Source organism: Anthonomus grandis, chromosome 22 (assembly GCF_022605725.1).
Source record: "Anthonomus grandis grandis chromosome 22, icAntGran1.3, whole genome shotgun sequence".
In the NCBI taxonomy this organism is placed as follows: Eukaryota; Metazoa; Arthropoda; class Insecta; order Coleoptera; family Curculionidae; genus Anthonomus; species Anthonomus grandis.
Window position 1 is genome coordinate 4496226 of NC_065567.1, and position 22904 is coordinate 4519129.

Consider the following 22904-nt stretch of genomic DNA (forward strand, 5'->3'; position numbering starts at 1 on the left):
TAATTTATTTTATTTAAAGAGCATCAGTGATATTGCCAAGGACATACCTAATGTAGTACCCACATTTAAAGAAGTACATCAGGTAGATAATGACCTCAAAGGATGGATCAAAGTTTAAAATATAAACATTGCACAACCTCGTGATATGGGAATGAAACTTAAAAATAAATCAACAGCTGATACACAATAATCATGTGATGTCAAATTTCTGAAACCTACTTTTTGTGTTCTTGGATACCCTTTGGTTTACCTAATAAATGTGTCTCAATGGGAAAAGTTCCAAAGGCAATTAAAACCAGTGTTATTATACCTATCCCGAAGGTTGCTAGATCAAGCAAGCCAGCTGAATATCGACCGATTAATTTCTTATCAGTAATAGACAAAATCCTGGAAACTGTGGTTTGCTCTCAACTGCGACAGTTTCTAGCGGCGAGAACTTTTATTTAAGGGTCAATCTGGATTTCGCGAAAAACATTCATGTGAGTCAGCACTACAGTATATTTGTTCCAAATGGCGTTCTTTTATTCATCACGAAAACATTGTGCTAAGTGCTTTCATAGACTTACAGCGAGCTTCCGAGACCAATGATAGGAGAAGACTTATTCAGAAATTGCAGACTTATGGAATTACCAATAGAGCACTTGATTGGTTTGTTGACTACCTGAAAGATCGGGCACATATGACTCGAATTAATAATGTGGGTTCTAATTCAATTGCGAGTGAGATTGGTGTACCACAGGGCAGTGTTTTGGGGCCTCTTTTGTTTTTGCTCTATGTCAACCATCTAAATAAATACTTTATTTATTTATTTATTTTGTAACCGTATCCACCAATTTTATAAAAATAAAATAATACAAAAGATACTAATATTAATACAACTTAAGCTAGATAATAGTAAGACATAAATGAATGTTACAAATTAATATAAAGAAACCTGTTAACGTCACGAGTCACTAATTAATTTGAGAGAACTCCTAAAACTACTAAAAGAAACGTGCAAGTCAATACAATACCTATCGAAAGAACGTTGCATTCTAGTTATAGGATTGTGCGGTCCATAAAATCTATTATCAAAAACTACATAAAAGAGTTTTTTCAGTCTAGTCAATTTTTGCGCCCGAAAATTCAGCCTATTTAAAAGATAATCACAATCAGTCATGCCAGATATTAATTTAAAAATAAAACACAAGTCTGAATTATTACGCCCTAACTCAAGTGAGTTCAAAGAAAGAATTAACATGACCGACTTGTAATCACTATGACCATTAGCTAGTGGAACCTCAAGTTTAAAAGAACAATTTCTTTTCAAAGAATTTATTTTAGACTTTCTCAATATTTTCAATATGCGATTTATAAAATGGAGACCACACAGAACTAGCATACTCCAAACTAGAACAGACTAACGAACAGTATAGAACTTTATATATAGACAGAGCATGAGAAGTCTTGACTACATCTAGTATTAAATCCTAGATTTCTATACGCTTTCTGAACTAACTTTCAGCATGAGACACAAAAGTCAACTTAGAATCAAAAACTACTCCGAGATCCCTAACTTCCGCTACCCTTTTTAAAATAGTGGAACCTATACTATAATCAAACAATGTGAGATTGCAAATTCTTTCAAAAGTTAATGAATAACACTTCGGAACATTTAATTCTAAACCATTAAGGTTGCACCATTCATAGAGATTATGCAAGTCATCGTGTAACAATTGCCATTGAACATTAGAATCAATAGACAAAAACAATTTTAAATCATCAGCGAATAATAAAAATTCACAATTTTTTACAAATAATTTTATCATTGACAAATATTGTAAAAAGCAACAGACCTACATATGACCCCTGAGAAACGCCAGATGGCACAGAAAAGCTGCTAGATAAGAAGTTATTAAGCCGTATACATTGCGATCTATCCAGTAGATAGTCCCTTAGCCAACAAATAACATTTGATCCAAAACCCAAAGCTTGGAGCTTTGCCAGTAGAAGCGCATGATTAACTCTGTCGAACGCCTTCAAAATCCGTATAAACAGCATCAACTTGTGAACCCTTACTAAAAGCATTAAACAGATAATCTTCATAACATATTAAGTTAGTAACAGTGGAACGACCTTTTTGAAAACCATGTTGATTGTTAATAATAAGGCTTTTACATTGCCATGAAAATTGCTTGGTTACAAGTGCATCCAAAAGTTTAGGCAAAGTTGACTATATACAACTCCCCGATAATTACTGACATCACTAGTATTACCAGACGTAATATATGAATTCTTCCAAGAAGGAGGAAATCCTCCCGACTTTAAAGACAGATTGAATAAAGTGCAAATGGGCTTCGACTGAGTACATACTCATTCACGAAGTAGCAAGCTGGGTATGTCATCCGGTCCCGCAGAAGTCTTGCTCTGTAAGCCAAGAATTTCGTCAAAAACCTCTACTAAAGATAACTCTACAAACTTGATATCGAATTGATCCACAAGGTCTGTCATATAATATTCGTGTATTTGAAATGCTTTATCAGAATTTACGTTTGACAAATATTTGGCAAATAAATTAACAGTATTACCACCCTTATCACTAGTTTCACCATTAAAAAACATATGTTTAGGAATAATATTTGACTTTTTAATATTGCTTACATGTTTCCAGAATAACCTAGGATTTAACAATATATTATTCTCGGTACAAAAAATATAATCGCAGTAACACTGACCGCTCAACACACTGCATGATTGCCAAAGCCCACAAAAAACCAAGTAATCACTTGGCAATTGGGATCCCTTAAACTTCTTATGAGCAATCCTCTTACGTAAAACTAAGCTTCTTAACTCTCTTGAAAACCATACAGGAAAGCTACTAGTATTATAGGACTTAGGCACAAAATAGCTGATTCCTTCATACAAAAGGTCATAAAACTTATTTAGAGAAACATTTATATCCGAAGCGTTGTTTATAAAGGACCAGTCGATAGATGTAAGAAAATTATTTAACGATACAAAATCAGCATTTTTTAAGTCAAAAAACTTAACTGTATATTTTAGAGAACTTGATTTATATGGTACTGAAAAGACACATTCATACGGAGTATATCAAGAGACAGTCACCGGCAATAAAAACTCATCCGCTAATCCAGAAGACCCATTAATATTAGAAAAATAAAGATCAAGAGATGTGCCTTTCGGATTTGGTAGCTGAAACATTTCTTTACCATCTATGTAATTAAATACCTGTCCAAGCAGTGAAGCTGGTAGGACATTCGAACACCCATCCGAAAAGGTAACTTTAAGATTTTGATTTTCATTAAACGAAGTGTAGCCAGGTAAGTTAAAGTCTCCTGCAATAGTAAATAAGCAGTTCGGATGGGCCTCAAAGATCTGCAGTACTGTATCACAGAAAGCACTGTATTGACCCATATCAGATTTTGGCGGCAGGTAAACTACACCAAAAACAATATTCTTAAGATTAAGTTATACAGAAACAAAAACTTGCTCTAACGATGAACAAGAGTGTTTAATTAATCGCGGTTTTAACTCCTTTCTCACAGCGAATAAAACACCCCCACCATCTTTCTTAGCACTTGTTAGGGCACTTCTATCACATCTAAATACTTCATATGCCGTAAACTCTCATATGCCGAAACAACCATATTTCAGCCAACGAAATTAGATCATAACTGCATGCGGATATTGTTTGCTTCAAATGCTTCAGCTTAGACCTTATACCCCCAGCGTTAAAATAATACATTACGAAGGAATCACTTACTCGTCTTTTGGACCTCGTACAATTCTCTTAGAGATTGATGTATTTGAACTTAACTATCAAATCTTCACCTTTTTCCTTTCTTTTTGCCAATTCTCCATAAACTTCTCGGATTTCATCACGCTGTAATTTAGTGAAATCCATTTTAATTACTATACTTGCTACCACCTAATTCCTTTTTCTCTCTCAAACATTTTTGTTCAATCTCGGTATTATTAAAGCACACTTTTATAGACCTATTATTGGCTCCACGACGTCCAATTCTAGAGACCTTAAAGGGCTCAATTTGATCTATTTCCAACTTATTAGACAGAACATCAAGTACGAACTCCTTATCATGACTAATTCTATTATTCATATCATCAGAATGATAACCGGTTATGTGTAAATAGACGTAAGTTAAATATAAATAAAATGAAATATATGATTGTCGACACCAGGCGGAATTGTAATAGTTTCATGGAACATGGTTATAATATTAGAATAGATAAACATATAATTGAAAAAACATCCAGTATAAAATATCTAGATGTAATTTTAGATTCTCAACTCAACTTTTCCTTACATCTAGACTATATTAGTAATTGTAATAAATATTATTATGAAAATGTAAATACGTTAATTATTCTGCTAGGTTTTGTACAATTTTATTAGTATTCTGTAGTTAAAGTTGATTCGTAGGGTTTCTTTAGGTTCTACTTACGTTTGGTTTATTATTTTTATCTATAGTGTTTAGTTTTTAAGTAATTCATCTTGTTCGAGAGCCCCATTTTGGCCCCAATTTAGGTTATTTAGGTTATATTATTGAAAATCCCTGTAGTTCTAATTTTCTAGAATTTGTATACTTGCTTGCTTTGACTGTCAGTATTCTGCTAAAATTATTGGTCTCATTGGGCAAAAACAATGAAGATAATTCTAAATATTTGGAAACTGTTCCATCGGGTTTTAAAAAAGACGCGCTTAAAGACACGACAGTCAAGGCGAGTTAGGTTAGTGTTTTTGACGTTGACAATAAAAGTGTGTTCCCGAATTTCGTTACAATTGATGTCAGAAGTAAAGGATATTTGGAAGCTCATTTTAGTGGATGCCTTTAACAAGAAGTCAGGCCTAGATGGAGATCGAGAAATTGATGGAGCTGCTATTAAGGAAGTTTGACGAACAAAAAGTAGAACAAGAAGAACGAGACTGTAAACAGACGGAAAAACAAGAAAAACGAGACCGTAAACAGAAGGAAGAATAAGAAGAACGAGACCGCAAACAAGAAGAACGAGACCGCAAACAGAGGGAAGAACAAGAAGGGCGAGACAAGAAGCAGGAACATTTACTAAAGACAATTAAATCTGACCTGAAGAAGGAAAATGAAGACCTGATAAGAACCATGAAAGATGACCTAAAGAAAGAAAATGAAGACCTGATTCGAACCATGAAAGATGACTTACTTAATTTAAAAGATAATCTTAAAAAGGAGCAGGAGGAACGAGACAGAAAACAAGAGGAACGAGTTTTACAACTTAAAGAAGATCTGGAGAAGAATCAGAAACAATTAATGACTAACTTTGAAGCAACGGTAGAAGAAGAATTGGGGCAAGTACAAAAAAAGATCCAAGAACTAGAGATGAAAGTAAAACGGACTCTTCTTCATCCCGATCCTGGAATGCAAACAATGATGAAAGTAAAGCCACCAAAATTCGACGGCAAAGAAGCATGGAGTACCTATTTGAATCAATTTGAGGCCGCTGCTAGGGGAAATCGCTGGGATAACGAAGAAAAGGCAATCAATCTTAAGCTAAGCCTTAGAGGAGACGCTAGAGAAATATTAAGAATGGTGCCATCTGAGGGTCAGCTCAATTTTGACGTACTGGTGCGTACCCTAGAGATGAAATACGGTGAAGCCCATCTACAATAAGTGTACCAGGCTCAGTTGAAATCTAGAAGACAACAACCCGAGGAAGGACTCCAACAGTTTGAGGCTGATGTTGCTCGATTAGTAAATCTGGCTTACCCTTCAGCCCCAACAGAGTTTCGAGAACAAATTTCTATAAATTGTTTTATTGACGGAGTTCGAGATCCAGATACTAACCACGCTCTAAGGATGGCTCATCATAAAAGCATATCAGAAGCTTTGGTCCATGGACTAGAGTTAGAGGCAGGTTTTCAAGCAACTAGAAGGCAGACATGAATAAGACAAATCAGAATTTCGGAAAGTGATCTCGAAGACCGCCTAAAGAAGATTGAATCATTATTAGCGAGGAAACCTAAAAGAACATTGCAATGCTGGAATTGCAATAAGGAGGGGCACCTTAAACGTCAATACCCCAAGCCTTTAAGAGATCCAAGGAACCAGGAAAACTTCAACTTCAAGCTGGCTTGGTGCTACCAAGCCCCACGTATAAGACTAAACCGGCTGCCACATCCTGGAGAGAGCTTGGTAGTACCGGGAAAAATATGCGGCCGTGAATGTGGATGGTAGTGGATACAGGATCAAGTCATACTATCGTGAAGCCGAACATCGTTGCACATTGTAGGCTTTCAGCACCACCCAATTTAATTCTGGAGTCTGCAAATGGAAAAAGGATCCCGATTCATGGATTGCATGAAGCTACAGTCACAATTGGCTTAACAACATTCCAACAGCCAGTACTAGTGGCAGAAATCATGGATAACGTCATATTAGGATTAGATGTTATGAATGCTCAGCAGTTTAAAATTGATGTATATAACCGGATATTGATGACGAAAAATGAAAAGATTTTTATGCACCACCTATATGAAGATAAGGTAAATACCAAAGTCGTTAATTTATTCAAGGATGTTACTAAACCAGGAAATTCAGAGGTGGTAGTCAATGCTACAACTGGAGGAAAAGAGGGAGAAACTGTTTTGATTGAGCCCATGGAAAACTGCAAACTATATGGTCAAGGAATTTTTTCAGCCAAGACATTATCTACGCAGAAGAAATCTACTGTTTTGGTTCGAATGGTAAATTTAAAAGGATATGATCAACACCTAAAACAAGGAGAGAACATTGGCGTATGCTCTGAAGTAGTGGCAGTCATGAAAAATGCTGATAGAAGTCGTTATTTAAACAGACCTTTTCCTGTATGTTTACAAAACCTATTTAAAGAATCTTCTGCCAATTTAACCATGGACCAGTGTAGTAAATTGCGACGTCTTCTTGAAGAAAATCAAGATGTGTTTTCCTTGCACGATAATGACCTGGGAAGAACTGATTTGGTGCAGCATCGAATTAGCACTGGAGACAATGCTCCGATTAAATAAGCACCTCGAAGAATTCCGATAGCTAAACAAGGAGAAGTTTCCTTAATACTTCAAGAAATGAGAACAAAAGGAGTGATAGATAAAAAATATTGCTTATTTCAAAAAGAAGTTCGATACCTTGGCCATGTAATATCAGAAAAAGGTGTCAACACTGATCCAGATAAAGTAGAGGCAATCGAAAAATGGCCACGACCTACTGACAAACACCAGTTAAGAAGCTTTCTGGGCTTTTGTACCTATTACAGAAGATTTGTAAGAAATTTCGCTAATCTTGCAAAGCCTCTACATAAGCTCATGGAGGAAAAAATGGTATTTAGGTCAACAGACTGTGAAGAAGCATTTCAACGGTTAAAAAGAGCACTATGCACATATCCAATTTTAACATATCCGATTCCTGGACAAACTTTTATTTTGGATACCGATGCAAGTAATGTTGGAATTGGGGCCGTTCTATCACAAAAATATGAAGATGGCGAGCAAGTGATAGCTTATTTCAGTAAAACGTTATCAAAACCAGAAAGAAACTATTGTGTCATCAGACGAGAGCTATTAGCAGCAGTAAAAGCTATTGAACATTTCCATAAATATTTGTATGGTCAACGATTTATCCTTAGAACCGACCATGCTTCGTTGAAATTGCTGTTTCAGTTTAAAAACCCCGAAGGACAAATAGCAAGGTGGCTTCAACGATTACAAGAGTATGACTTTACAATAGAAAATAGGAAAGGCGCATATCACCAAAATGCCGATGCTTTATCGAGAAGACCCTGTATTGAAACATGTCAACATTGTTTTAAAAAGGAATCAAAACAGCATCCAGAGATATTTACTTGTAATCGTATTGACCTTCACAGTTCTAAAGAGTGGGATGTAGCTAGTTTAATCCAAGATCAGTGTGATGACCCAGTATTTGGTCTTATTTACGAACTGAAATTTCGAGAAATTTTAAAACCAGAATGGAAAGACATTTCTGACAAATCTCCAGAACTAAAAGCTTATTGATCTCAATGGAATTCATTGGTTAAAAAGAGTCTGTGAGAGCGTAGATGGAAAAGAAAAGACATATCTGACAGTCCTTTCTCGAAAACGGATTCCGGAAGTTCTTGAAGCTGTTCATGGCAATGTCGGCGGAGGACATTTTGGAGTTAGTAAGACCTTGGCAAAAGTAAGAGAACGGTTTTACTGGCTGAACAGTCATCAAGATGTTGAACGCTGGTGCCGACAGTGTGAGCAGTGTTCGTTAAGCAAGGGCCCAAGAACCCGGACAAGAGGAAAGATGATGCATTATCTTGTTGGTGCACCCTTTGAACGAATTGCTATAGACGTAGCAGGACCCTTTCCTACTAGTAGCTCCGGAAACCGATATGCTCTTTTTGCTATGGATTACTTTAGTAAGTGGCCCGAGGTTTCTCCGATTCCAAACCAAGAAGCAACGACAGTAGCTGAAGTGCTGTTTCAGAACTGGATTTGTCGATTTGGTGTACCCAGAGAGATACATTCAGACCAAGGAAAAAACTTTGAGTCACAAATATTTTAACAAGTATGCCAGTTGCTGGGAATCAATAAGACCCGTACAACCCCACTACACCCTCAGTCTGATGGAATGGTTGAAAGATTTAACCGTACATTTGAAACCTATTTGAGGATGGTGGTAAACTCTAAGCAAATTACCTGGGATACCTGTATACAACCATTCCTATTGGCATATCGTTCTTCTATCCACAAGTCAACTGGAAAAAGCCCGGCAAAAGTTGTCTACGGTGATGAACTTCGTTTACCTTTGGACATTATTACTGGAAGACCCCATAAGTCTGAAACCCTTGAGGAGTACGTCGACCATTTACAAGAGCGTTTACAAATTGTTCACGAACAAGCACGGGATAAACTTCATCTAGAAAGTAACAGAATGAAATCACGTTATGACATAAAGGCAAGTTCTACCGGTTTTAATCCTGGGGATAAAGTCTGGTTATACAATCCACGGAGGACGAAGGGCAAGTCACCAAAGCTCCAGAAGGATTGAGAAGGTCCATTCAATGTGGTCACCAGAATCAATGACGTGGTGTACCGTATCCAGCGACATCCGACAGCGAAGATCAAAATTGTAAACATCGTCTGGCTAGCGCCCTATCATGACTCAGGTGGTCCCATGTTTGATCGGGACGATCAAACTTGAGAGGGGAGCAGTATTATGAAAATGTAAATACGTTAATTATTCTGCTAGTTTTTGTACAATTTTATTAGTATTCTGTAGTTAAAGTTGATTCGTAGGGTTTCTTTAGGGTTCTACTTACGTTTGGTTTATTATTTTTATCTATAGTGTTTAGTTTTTAAGTAGTTCATCTTGTTCGAGAGCCCCATTTTGGCCCCAATTTAGGTTATTTAGGTCATATTATTGAAAATCCCTGTAGTTCTAATTTTCTAGAATTTGTATACTTGCTTGCTTTGACTGTCAGTATTCTCCTAAAATTATTGGTCTCTTTGGGCAAAAACAATGAAGATAATTCTAAATATTTCGAAACTATTTCATCAGGTTTTAAAAAGGACGCGCTTCGTGACAATTCATTCAGTTTTAATTATTTAGTCAGTTTTTATCTTGGAAACAATTAAACGACAGTCAAGGCGAGTTAGGTTAGTGTTTTTGACATTGACAATAAAAGTGTGTTCCCGAATTTCGTTATAATATATAGAAAATTGGAAAGAAGATGGGTTTTTTCAGAAGAATATCTCAAAATCTTAGTCACCAGAATCGTCTTCTTGTATATAATAGTATAATATATCCACATTTTAATAATTGCATATCATTATTGATATCATGTAAAAAAGTTGATATTCAAAGACTTCACGTACTTTAAAATAAGGCTATAAGAACTATATTAATAAGTACACGTTATACGCCTATTGACTTGATGCTGAAGACACTGGGCTGGCTTTCAGTGGAGCCAAGCATAGAGATGTCAACTGTCCTCTTTATTTTTAAAATTAAGCATAAATTATTACCTGAATATTTGCAAGAGTTTTTAGTTCCCACTTCTGTAATGTAAGACATGTATAATTTAGAATTTGCCAGGATATCCCATATGCAAAAATATCTTTTCGGTGATGGCTTAAGACTTTTTAATGCATTACCAATAAATGTTAAAAATGCAGTGTCATCAAGGGGCAAGGCAAGTCAGATGTATTTATTTAAATCAAAGTTAGAATAGTCAAAAATTAAAAAAGTTAGCTAATATAATAAACTTATCCTTTGCAATAACAATAATATGAGAATAAGAGTTGAACTAGAATTGCTGTTTATTTGTGAAAAGTACCGATATGTATAAAACTATTTGTTAATTTCTCTAAGTAGCTTTAGGGCTAAGAATAATAAATATTTCATTTCATATTTGAATAATAATAATTTATATATTATTATCATAATTTGACTCGTAAAGAAATTGGAAACTAGGCTTACGTTTGAAGCACAGGCTAAACTAAAAAAAACTTGGTATGGCACACTATAGATTAAAAAAGGTATACCATTTAAATCATCATTTGCGTCCGAAAACGAAACATTATTTATTTAACACATTACTTTTATCGCTATTTGATTATGGTGGCATTATTTATCTTTTCTCCTTTAAGTAACAAAAAGGTCTATAACCATTCAAAAATTGCAAAATAGTGGAGTTTTTGTCATATTATTCCAGAACCTTTTTTAATCAACGATATAAATCTAATATTTAAAAAATAATTCTATAAGGAAGATACTTTCTTAGAAGGAAGTCTTTTCTCCACAAAATAAAATGCTATTGTTTTAGGAGTGGTGCATTTCTATGACACAACAACATATCGTCATCAAACTCTAAAATATAATTTTATTAAAAATAATATACAAAATTAAAAAGTTGGAACAAAGGTTAAATTCACAATTAAACCAACACTTAGTTTAGCTTATTACCAAACAATCAAAAACATAAATATTAAATTTGCACATCTTATAACTTTATAATTTTATAATTTTATACATATTGAGACAAAAAGGTTTCTACTTAGAAACAGCGATCAAGCAGCTAAACTCGAACCACTGTCGGCTAATTAGATACTATTAAGGGAGGAGGATTAAATATAATATAAATTAAAGGGTTATATTTAAAAGAAGAAGTTTTAAATTGAAGTATAACAATAGGGGTTCAGAGTAATAAAAAATAGAAAAACAAGTTACTATCGAAGTTAGCTTGTTCGTTGATACAAATATTATCAGGTGACTTGCTTTATTAATTTCCAAAATTTCTAAGACATCCAACCAAACTTATGTGCAGCTTCTATAATGTGATTAACAAAAGGGAAGAAGCATTAGTAATAAACCTATTTAATTTGTTTTCTATTAATTTAGTATGCTCTTTTACATGAATTTCCATTCTTCTTCCACTTTGAATGATGCAGCATAACAGTCAGGAGGAGAACATTTTAGTCTATAAACTCCAGATTTGTAGTTGACAGGAATCTTGTCTTCGGCATTTATAAGATACATTGATAACGAGTTTGAAGTCCCAAAAGAAGCATTTAATTTTCGACTGAAATTTCTCCCTTCCTTCCTTTCTTTCTAAGAAAGTACCTTCCTTAGACTTTACAATCTAAATGAACTTCTTCAATAAAATGAAATTAGCTTGCCTGGTTTACTAAATCCTCATCTACAGGAAACTTTACTTAGTTCGAACTTTAAATAACTATTTGGTACCAAACTACATTTTCCTTAAAAGCAATTCTAAATCGAAAAGCTCTTAAATGGCTCTACATCAGACCGGAAGAACCTGCATACGGTGGGAGATAAGAACCCTTAACATCATTATTCAAAAACTTAAATATATTTATTTTTTAGCAACAAACAAGTATATCGGATTCGAATGCGTTACTTAATATTTAAACGAATATATTAAACGTAAGGGCGGAAACATCTATTTACAAACAAAAACCTAAACCACTTAAAAATGAAACAAAAACATCAGAGACATCTATAATTCCTATCAATCAGCTTTACATATATTCTATGCTCGATTTATCGACTTAGACGATATCGAAGTTTCAAAAAACGATAGAGAAGTTTGAAATTTGGGACTTAGGTTTAACGCTTATCATTCCGATATACTTTTAGTATACTGTGAGAGAGTGTTAGGACCCACCAATTTTAAACTATTGTGATTTAAGATTGGAAAAGTTTTTTGTATAGCCGTATAAACTCATGCCCATGAACCCAGCAACTTAATCGCTGTACTGTCTTCTCAAAATTCATAAGGAGAATTGCCTCGTCAGTAGTCCTGTAGCATCATATAGAGACTGGCTTCAAAACTATCTTGGCTAACATCCATTTTGATTTTCCATTGAAGTTTTCTAATCCATTCTCTATAGAAAAACTTATTTAAACTAACCTTTTCTCTAGCTTTCCTTCTGAAGATTGTCTATCCCATATTCGTGAATTTCTCTTTTTAAATTCGAATTTACACGTACTAGTGCAGTTAAATTTATGATTTATAGAAAACCTACAGACGGGGTAATTTACCCTTCTTTCAACCATCCTTTTAACCAAAAATTTGCTGCGTTTAGTTCATTATTTCACTTACTTTTTCTTTCATAATAACATTCCTTTCTCTTCAAACCACTTTCAAAAAGTACTTGACACAGAAAGCCTTTCGGTACATACTTCGGTATTCGCCACTAAAGAAGTTGAATACCGAAGTATCACATTTTATGATAAAATATCAAATCAGGTGGCTAAAAGCTTTCAGCTTTCTTTTTTTTTTTCTTTCGAGACCTCAAATTCCTTGTGAAAACATCTTGTCAAAATTTCTGTCACTCACAGATCTGGAATTACCAGACAAAAATGTTCTCATCAAAAGGAGAATTGAAACTCATGTAAAACAACATACTAAATTAACCTGAAACGGATACTGAGGTAGTCCTCTGATTGGAGGCTTTGATGTTAATATTGCCAAATTTTCGTATGCGTCTAATTTTCTTTTATTATTAACTACCTCAAGTAATTCTAAGTAATTTTAAGTTGTCTGTCGCTAGAAAGTGACCAATATTTAAGACATGTTCAACTTAACTTTTTTTTTCACCTCCCTGTATTTCACATGCATTATATATTCTTTAAATCTAACATAAACTGATCTTCTTGTTGCACTTGTGGAAGTATTTTACAAGTACATAGAGCATAGGGATTCTGAACAGGAATAAAAGTCAAATTGTACAGTTTAGTTAGTGTTTTAGTGTTTAGACTTTGTTCAGCCATGCGTCATTCAATTTTCCATTCTATTAGTTACATCTTTAATGTATAAGGCCACTTGTAAGCAGTTTCAGTTTAGCATTAATTTTCTTTAGAAAATTCTAACATTGTTAATGAAACATGTATCGAGAAAAAAATAGTTTTTGTTAGTGGCAATTGTTTTGGATTCTGTGTTGGATATTGATTTGGATATTGAGATTCTGCTTGGGACAACGAACAAACTTCTCAAAGTAACTTGTTTTTTTTTATTTTTTTGAGTCTTCTAAACTCATCATTCTCATACATAAATATAAGATATTTTCTTTAAAATATAATCCTTTAGTTTACATTTAATTTAATCTCTTCCTCCCCCCCACCCCCTTAATAGAATCTACTTAGTTGACAGTGGTCGAGTTTCACTGCTTGACCGGTGTTCCTCTGCAGGAACCTTTTTAACTCAATATGTATAAGATTTATTGAGTTTTGGGTGTCATTATTTTGAGTATTTAACTCTGTGAAGTTTTCTTCGCTATTTTGTGTAAATATAGTTTTTTCTGTTGTACCTATCAATTGTGATGTTTTCAATGTCCATTTGATTGTTTCATGTGTCGCCGTATTCGGTATATGATAACTGGGATAAGCTCCCTGTAGATCTCTGCACCGTCATTCTGTTCTCCTTGTTGTAGGCCAACAGATCAGTGTCTGCCGGAGGCGATAGTACTCTTTTTTTTTGTTTTTTTCGCATTTTTTAATATTTTCGTTATATCTTTTAATTTCTTATTTAAAATAGTTATTTTCATTGTTTATTTCATTGTTGTTTTTCTTAGTTCGTCTAATTTAGTCATTAGATTGTTAATTGATTGCTGTTGTTTTTCATTTTTAGAGTTTAGTTTATAGAATTTGTTTTCGAGAATTGATAGTTTTTCTTTTAAAGTAGTGTTTTCTTTTTCAAGAGAATTATTTTATACCCCGTGTTGGGTATAAAGAAGGGTATAAGTATTTTTTTGGTGGGAACAATAATTTCTTTATAATATTTCATCTTTGTATTATTTATGTTTACAGAAATTATTTATTATTTATTAGGGTTAAGTTTGAGTAGCCTTAGGCTAGACTTCGCCTTTTTTTTCATTTGTAATATTTGTCAATCTGTTGTTTTTTTGAATAAAAAGACGATTATTATTATTACTATTATTATTATTATTATTATTATATCTTGTGTGATGAATAATTCTGGATAATTCTGGGTTCTGTTGGGGATTTAAGATAGGAGGTGTGAGTGATTTTTACCCTATGACTTACCCCGACTTTTAATTCTCTTCTTTATTTCTCTTTTCTTTTCACTGTTTATTGTCTCACTAGCACTTATGTCCGTAACACTATCGTTGCTTGTTTTTATACCTTTGTAGGGTACAAAAACCGCTCCTGGTTCAGGGGGGTCCTTCATTTTTACTTTTTACTAATATTATAATAACTAGGGGTCCGTACCGCCAATTTATTTTTAGCTGGTTTGGTTATATTTGGGTTACCGAACAGATGGAGTGGTCACGTGACCGTTCTGCGCCGGAGGTGTGGCTATATTTACACAATCTATATGTATACGATTAACTAGTTTTAATATGAATTATACCTCCTATTATTATACCTCCGCAGCACGACAGTGCAAAGTACTGTCCAAGAAACCTGGAACTAAAGTGGGGTCGCTGTCACTTCCAGATGGCAGTTTTACTACCAATGAGCGGGAGTCATTGGGGGTCATGCAGTGCACTCACTTCCCAGACTCCAACTCATCTCGCGATCCTCCTAGCTGTTCTCGGGCTCCGATTCGCTTGGAGTTCGAGACGGCTAGAAGAATAATTACCTACGAGAGGGTGAAATGGGCAATCAAGACATTCCCTCCCTTCAAATCTCTGGGCATGGATGGATTATATCCATGCCTTTTGCAAAACGGGTTAGTAGTACTAACCCCACACATAGTCAGACTATTCAGGACGTCCCTTGCTCAGGGCTACGTCCCAAAGTTATGGCGTCAAGTGAAAGTCGTCTTCATTCCGAAACCCGGAAAAAGCGATTTTACAGATCCCAAATCGTACTGACCTATCAGTCTTACCAGCTTTATGCTGAAGGCGATGGAGAGGCTGATTGATCGGTACCTTAAGGAAAGCATCCTGGTCAACAAACCACTGCATGTGCACCAATACGCTTATTAGGCGGGCAAATCCACGGACCTGATCCACTACACACCTTGTGAGGCTGATGGAGGGTGCTATGTGTAGTGGCAAGGCCTGTCTGGGTGCGTTTCTAGACATTGAAGGGGCGTTCGACAACACCCCTTTCGCAATAATCTGCCAAGCATTCGAGAGCCGCCGCTCAGAACCCTGTTTGGTTAGCTGGATAGAGGCCATGCTCTCGAAACGTCATGTATCTGCCCAGCTCAACAACGAGACTGTCGAAACGTTGGCGGCTAGGAGCTGCCCGCAGGGAGGAGTATTGTCCCCTACCTTGTGGTGCCTTGTGGTCGACAGCCAGATAAATCTTTTAAACAATGCTGGCCTATACACACAGGCCTACGCTGATGATCTGGTAATCCTTTGCCCAGGGAAAGACGCCGTCTCAATGCGAGGCCCTATGATAAGAGCCCTGCGTATGGTGGACATATGGTGCCTCTCGGGGGGTCTCAGGATTAACCCCAAAAAAGCAGAGCTCCTACTATTCACGAGGAGAGGTAACTTTGGCAAACCCCCTGTTATATCTCTAGGTGGCGTGCAGATGCATTACTCCAGAACAGTTCGATTTCTGGGAATCAAGTTAGATCCCAAACTCTCCTGGTACGATCATGCAGACACCAGAATGAAGAAGGCCACCTGCGCGCTATGGGCCTGCAGGCGGACTTTCGGCAAGACCTGAAGTCTGTCTCCTAAGATCCTTCACTGGATCTACTCGCGCATTGTGAGACCTCTTTTCACATACGGGGCTATCGTTTGGTGGCCATGTACGGAGAAAGCGAAAATTCGTGCTCAACTGGACAGAGTCCAACGTCTTGCATGTCTCAGCATAACGAGTTCCATGCGGACGGCGCCAACTAGAGCGCTTGAGACTCTGCTGAGCCTTCCGCCTCTGGACCTCGTTGTGCAATTCGAGGCAATGAGGACTGCGTACAGCCTATACGTCTTTGGCAAACTACGTGCTGGCGAGACCGGTCACGCAAAAATTTGGTGACGGGCCATACAGGAATGTCCTCTCCTTCTGATGGGCAGTGACTGCATGGCTCCAGTGACTGTGGACTGCGAGGGATTCGTGACGCACATTGCAGGCAGAGAGGAGTGGCAGCATTCCAACAGACCTGCATTGCTAAATAGGGGGACCACCTGGTACACAGATGGCTCCAGAATGATTAACAGAGCTGGATCAGGGCTTTGTGGTGGGATATCGCTGAGGGAGCACACCACTGTCTTCCAGACCGAAGTATTCGCTGTATTAAAATGCGGACAGAAAATCCTCAGCTGCAGACACCGCAATACAGTCGTATCAATATGTTCGGACAGCAGAGCTGCCATTAAGGCTATCACGGCCGCAAAGGTAAGCTCCAAGCTTGTACTAGAGTGCATAAAAATCCTGAAAAAACTGGTGCAGATTGGCTGCAGGGTCCAGCTCGTATGGATACCTGGCCATGCAGGCCATGCAGGTAATGAGGAAGCGGACTCTCTTGCCAGACTGGGATCCGCGAATGTGCCGATGGGGCCGGAACCCATAGTTGGTATCGCCAAATGCTAAGTCCTTTAGACCAGAGAGCCTTATCGGTTTCTCTAAGGCCGTTGGGCTCTGGTAACCCCCGGTGGGGCATCACGGGTACATCAGGAGACCTATATGCACAACTGCCTTGGCAGCCCACTGTTTCGACAATTCAATATGAATTATTTCATTTATTTTAGCAAATCTAATATTTATGTTTTTAATTGTTTGTAATTAGCAAAACTATGTCTTGGTAAGCTTGGTGTCTTTTTTTTAGATGTCTTTAGAAAGCTCTTTTAAATAGAAAATTGATAGTGTACTTTTCTTTTTAATATAAATTGATCTTGACTTTATATTAAAAAATATTGGTTAAAGGTATGAAAATTAAAAACAAAATATCCCGATGTTATATGCGCATTCCACGGGTATTGACTCAGGTCAATCAAAGGAGTCAGTCCAAACTTACCCTAAATTTTTTTTAAGTAGAATGATACCGCTTGTGCCACCTTGTGCGAATGGTAGTTTGAAAGGAAGGTTGATGGAAAATTTTGTTTGTAATTAATTTATCAGAAAAATCTTTTTTTTTTCATTTTCTAAAATTAATTTAAAACATTTCTGGTATTGTTACTCTTTCAGTTTTAAAAAACTTAAACCTCTTAAAACATTAGGCGTAATTAATGGAATTTCGTTTCTGATTCTCTGTTTTAGTTCTTCAATATTTCTGGGTCTTGTAGCATATCATAAAATTTCCGTTTTTAGTAGGAACTAGCCCTGTTAATTTTAGTACCATGTATGTGGATGTATTATGTAAAATTTCAAGATACCTGTCACCATTTAAATTAATATAAAAGATGTGGGGCTAATAATGCAATCTCGAATAATTCTAGCCCATACATTAGTTTTTACTAAAGTACGGCATTTTCACTCACGAATAAATACTGGGTACATTACCAAAGAAGAATTTTTCAAATAATAACTCCCTATTTGACTTATTAAGCCTAATTAAACTTAAACCTTTTTACCTTTGCGTTTTTTATGAAATAAAAATTCGAATTATTATATTCACTTAAAGGTGATCATATACATTCGCATGTAAACAATATTGGGGCAGTGAGGTCATTTTATACTGACTAATCCTTCTCAAGATAAACAAAATATGCATTTAACCTCGAAATATTTTGCTCTTAATTTTCATACCTCTAAACAGTTTTTTCAATATAAAATTAGAGTTAGAGTTAGAGTTAATTTGTTTGTAAAAGAAAAGTATACCATCAATTTCCTTTTTAAAAGAGCTTTCTAACAAAGGGCCACAAGTCGCATCATCCTATTAAAAAAAATTTGTAGGCTTAGGTTTTACCCTTTCGAAGGGGTTGAAAAAACATTTTTTTTTAAAGATTTTTAAAGGCGGCAAAAAAATCTTGGTAGACTTGTTTTTGCGTCTCGCTGAAGTATTTTTTTAACTGCGCTAGTAAACTTGTTTCAAATTTGTTAAAGTCTCCACCCTGCATATCATTTTTAATGCAAATATGCCACTTTACTTGTATCAACTATTTATACAGAGCTTTTCTTTAATTTACCTCTTAATTTTTTGAACGGATCAACTCAAAATATTGAAACTTGAGGTAAAGCAATTAATGAATGAATACTAGCAAAATTAACAGATGAAAATTTCAAGATGGCTGCTGAGCGTCATCTTGGAGAAAAAAATTAATGGAAAGGGTAGTCTTGTGGCACATCACTTTGAAGCTCCTAACGATTACTTTATAACCCTAGCATATAAATTCAATATCTTTATCTACTACAAAATGGTGGTACATTTAATAATTACCTAAATACCAAAACACTGACATGCATATCTCTACAAATAATTGTTATTCCCTGCCGTATCCATAGCGACAGCGATAATTTCGATAAAAGTTTGTTTTGGTTTTTTTTTGTTGACAGTGACAAAAATATCAGTTCGAAAACAAATATCATTGTGCAGTTAAAATATTCTCATTTAGTGATAGTAGTTTAAAATGGTCAATTCTCGTCCATTGGAAGAAAAAATCGAAGCGATTTTTATTTACAGTGCGACGCGTAACTTTCACGAAACCGAAAGGATTTTCAACGATCGTTTTCCGGATCATCCTATTTGTAGAAAATATTTACGGGAACTCGTATCTAAAATTACAACTACTGGTAGTGTAAACAATAAAAAGCCACCAGGAGATTTATCCGTTTCGGAAAAAAAGCAAGTTTAAATAATTGGTGAGATGATTGGTGAGAGTTAATCTAATCTAAATCTCCGAAATTGTCGAAACGAATCCTAATGATGTAGATATGGATATTGTATTCGATCAAGATGGAGCTCCACCAGTCACCACACTACTCCAAACGAGTTCGGAACTATTTAGATAATAATTTCCCGGTCATTGGATTGGCTGGCCGTCGAGGACCTGTGGATTGGCCAGCTCGCTCACCAGATTTGACACATTTATGGGGTTATTTGAAGCAAAAGATGTACGAAATTGAACCTGCCTCAAAATTTAATTTATGACAGACCAAAACGAATATTTGTAGAAATATCGATGTCGGTGAATTTGAAAATGTTCGGTGTGAAATTTCGGACCGACTATTCTTATGTCAAGAAGTTCAAGACAACCATCTTCTCAATTGAACTCAATGTATTTATTCGATATATCAAGTTTAATCTTAATGAATTCAGGTAATTATTAAATGTGCCACCATTTTGTAGTAGGTAAAGATATTAAATTTATTTTCTAAGGTTATAAAGTACTCATCAGGAGCTTTAAAATGATGTGCCACAAGATCACCCCTTCCATTTAATTATTTTTTCCAGGATGGTGCCCAGCAGCCATCTTGAAATTTTCATCGGTCAATTTTGCTTTAAAACATTGTATTTATTAAAAATTCAGAGATTAGAGGGACACAAAGTCAATGGTCTCAAAAGGTGTTTATTTTTTAAAAAATGATTACACGTGTTTCGCCCTAAGGCATCGTCAGATCTAAAAGAAAATAGAAAGCAACCCTAGTACAAAAACAACAAAGCATAGAAACAAATTACAATATCGAGATTTGACTTACCGGTAAAGCTATAGGATTAACACCACAAATATTCAAGTTAAAACAAAAATAAATACATACAAAATAAAAATAATGTTGACGTTCACATTAATTTCGGTGTCAAAACTAATTAAATAAAAGTAAACAAAACAAGCAGAGTGAGGTTAAGTTAAACGGGAGAACGGAAAAAAAGCAAAAAATAAAATAAAAAGTGAAATATGACTTGGTCGAGAAATGAACCAGCGACCATCGGGTTCGTAGGCAAGCGCTTAACTTACGTGCTATCCAGGTCGTGATAAATATTGTTGAAAATTAAATGCGGTTCGAAGGTAAAAACATCATTCACACAAGACAGTACAGGACTCCTTTTTGCCCTTGTGATTTCCATCTTCTCTAATAGGTCAAGCTTCTTTCCCTTGGGGCACTCATGAAGGATTTTTACATTTTCCGGGATGGAAGGAAAGTGTTTTGAGGACAATAAATGATTTGCAAAAGCCGATTTAGTATCGGTGATTTCGGTATCTTTGTGTTTATTATATTCTCTTAAGTGTTCCTGCACTCTCGTTTTTATTTTCCTTTCAGACTGACCAATGTAAACAGCATTACATTTCCCGCAGTTAAGTGAGTAAACTCCCGATTGGGTTAAGGGTTCTCTTTTGTCTTTAATGTTTACGAGCTTTTTAAATAATGTGTTGGAAGTTTTGAATGATATCTGTAAATTATAGTTTTTAAAAAATTTAGCAAATCGGGAGGAGATACTACCAAAGTAAGTGAGGCAATGAAATCTAGAGTTTTTAATGCTAGTGTTATGGATTAAATTATAGGAGAGCTTGTATTTTCGAGAAATTCGCCTCATATTACATACCATTAAATATTGTATAATATTAATTATATTTTTAATTTTTAAATATTATTAGAAATTATAGAAATTAAAAACTATTGTATAGTTTTTAATTTCCACCGCTCTACATAACTACTAGTATGTAGCTTCTACTGAGTTGTGGTAATAGATTTTATTAATAAATTGAGTGGCAGAGATGACTGTCAAAAACTGGTAATAAATTTTCATTAAGAATTCGAATGAATGATTCCCTAAAAAAGTTACGTGTGAATGCCATCACATTACACCAGATATCCTTCGCCAGTCAACACATTAACCAGTTGCTGTAATTGTATGGAGGTGAACGGTTGATATTTTCATTAATTAATAAGATGAAAGCTAAGTACTAATCAATAATATTCAATTCAATTTTCCGGAAACCCGGAGCGGAAATTTTAAAAACTTTATGTGTATATTTTTTATAAGACTACTTTAATTGATTCATTTATGTGACAGGTACTATAGTTTTTTATTATTTATAATTTTAATTTTGCAGGAAACCGAAAATAAGGAAACATATCAATCGTACAATCTCTTTTCCGGCAACACGCAAGTTTTGGGTGATTTATCGCAGTAGAGCCGTTTCCTGATTTTTGCATGTTTATAATATCTTAAGGAATAGATTTAGCAACAGTTTAGACCCACCACTTGTTCTAGTTTGCGTCTTGTACCGCCAAGACTGTTAAGGACTCGGAGAAAGAAAAAACCTAGAAATCATTTAATTTAGTCGATCTCGACGAAAAGTGTAAAGGAAGCGGTAGCGTGATTGAAGTCTTAAACATGGTCATGAACTAAATCCTAATCATTAATAATGTTTTAGAATTGTTAATGCACGAGATTTATTCAAATAGATACTCTTTTTTAAGTGTAATCTTCTTGGAAAGGTTATTAAAGTATATTGATGGTTCTGAAACATTTACACGTTTTTCATTCGAGATTCAAAGGCTTAATAAATAAGGTTATTTTTTTTATCTACGTAAAACAAACAAATTCCGCTTAGAAAAGAAAGAAAATGCTGCTATTGTGCATGTGGAAATGAAGGTTAGTGATGATTTCTTATTCAATTTAATTATTTTTTTAAGAGTACATTTTGTGTCAAAAAACAAGTATGCACACTCCATAGCAGAAAAATATGAGTAAGAGGATGAACCATAGTTTAGTTAAAACTGCTAAATATATTATTATAAAAATAGCTCAACTCCAAATCCATTTTAAGTATCCTTTAAAACGAATAAAACTTATATTAAGTAAATCAATATTTATATATAAGTTCATAACGGTATTAATTAATATAGACGCTAGCTATAGTTCTGTATTTTTTTCTAGGTCCACGAGGTTGTTCATTTGAAATGGTAATTTTAGCGCTTTATATACAAGATTTTGTCAGTTACTTTTTTTTTTAATCGCCACTTTACTTTTAGTGTCATATATATGTATATATAATAATAAAATATAGGTATAAATCAATTTTTTACAATTATGAACGAATAAAATCCATTTCTGGTCCTAAAACTACAAATTAATAAAAGTTTTGACTTAATTAATTTACAAATATATTAAATGTGATGTGGCAACACCGGCAACGCCGCCCTTTAATCTCGACTCTCCACATACGCTAGTCGTACGCTAATAGTTTAGTCACGTTTAACTGAATATCACAAAAAAAGAACAGCAGATTCCATCATGGCCAGCCTTCAAATTTTAATGCATTTCTTACTGAGGATAAACGTAACGAACAAATAGTTGCGTTTCTGCCAGTTTTACCATATCCTGTCACTGACTTCTCAACAGTGTATACGGTTGCAATTTTAAGGAAATATAACAGTTAGATCAAACCAATCTTCCAGTATTCTGTGATGAAGGTGTTTACCGAATTGCAAGGCATATAAAACTGTTACGAGAAAAAAAAATTTAAAAATATAACATTAATGCTTGGAAGTTTCCAT

The 22904-nt window shown here is 35.0% G+C and overlaps 1 long non-coding RNA gene and 1 pseudogene across 1 annotated transcript; one reads left to right on the forward strand and one right to left on the reverse strand.

The window, feature by feature from the left end:
* LOC126749215 (uncharacterized) overlaps positions 1 to 22904 on the reverse strand; it is a 48444-nt pseudogene that overhangs the window by 1633 nt on the left and 23907 nt on the right.
* Positions 1843 to 21893, forward strand: LOC126748602 (uncharacterized). The gene is made up of 3 exons (XR_007664774.1): positions 1843 to 2974; positions 3043 to 3277; positions 21455 to 21893. It is a non-coding gene; the product is annotated as an uncharacterized LOC126748602 (long non-coding RNA).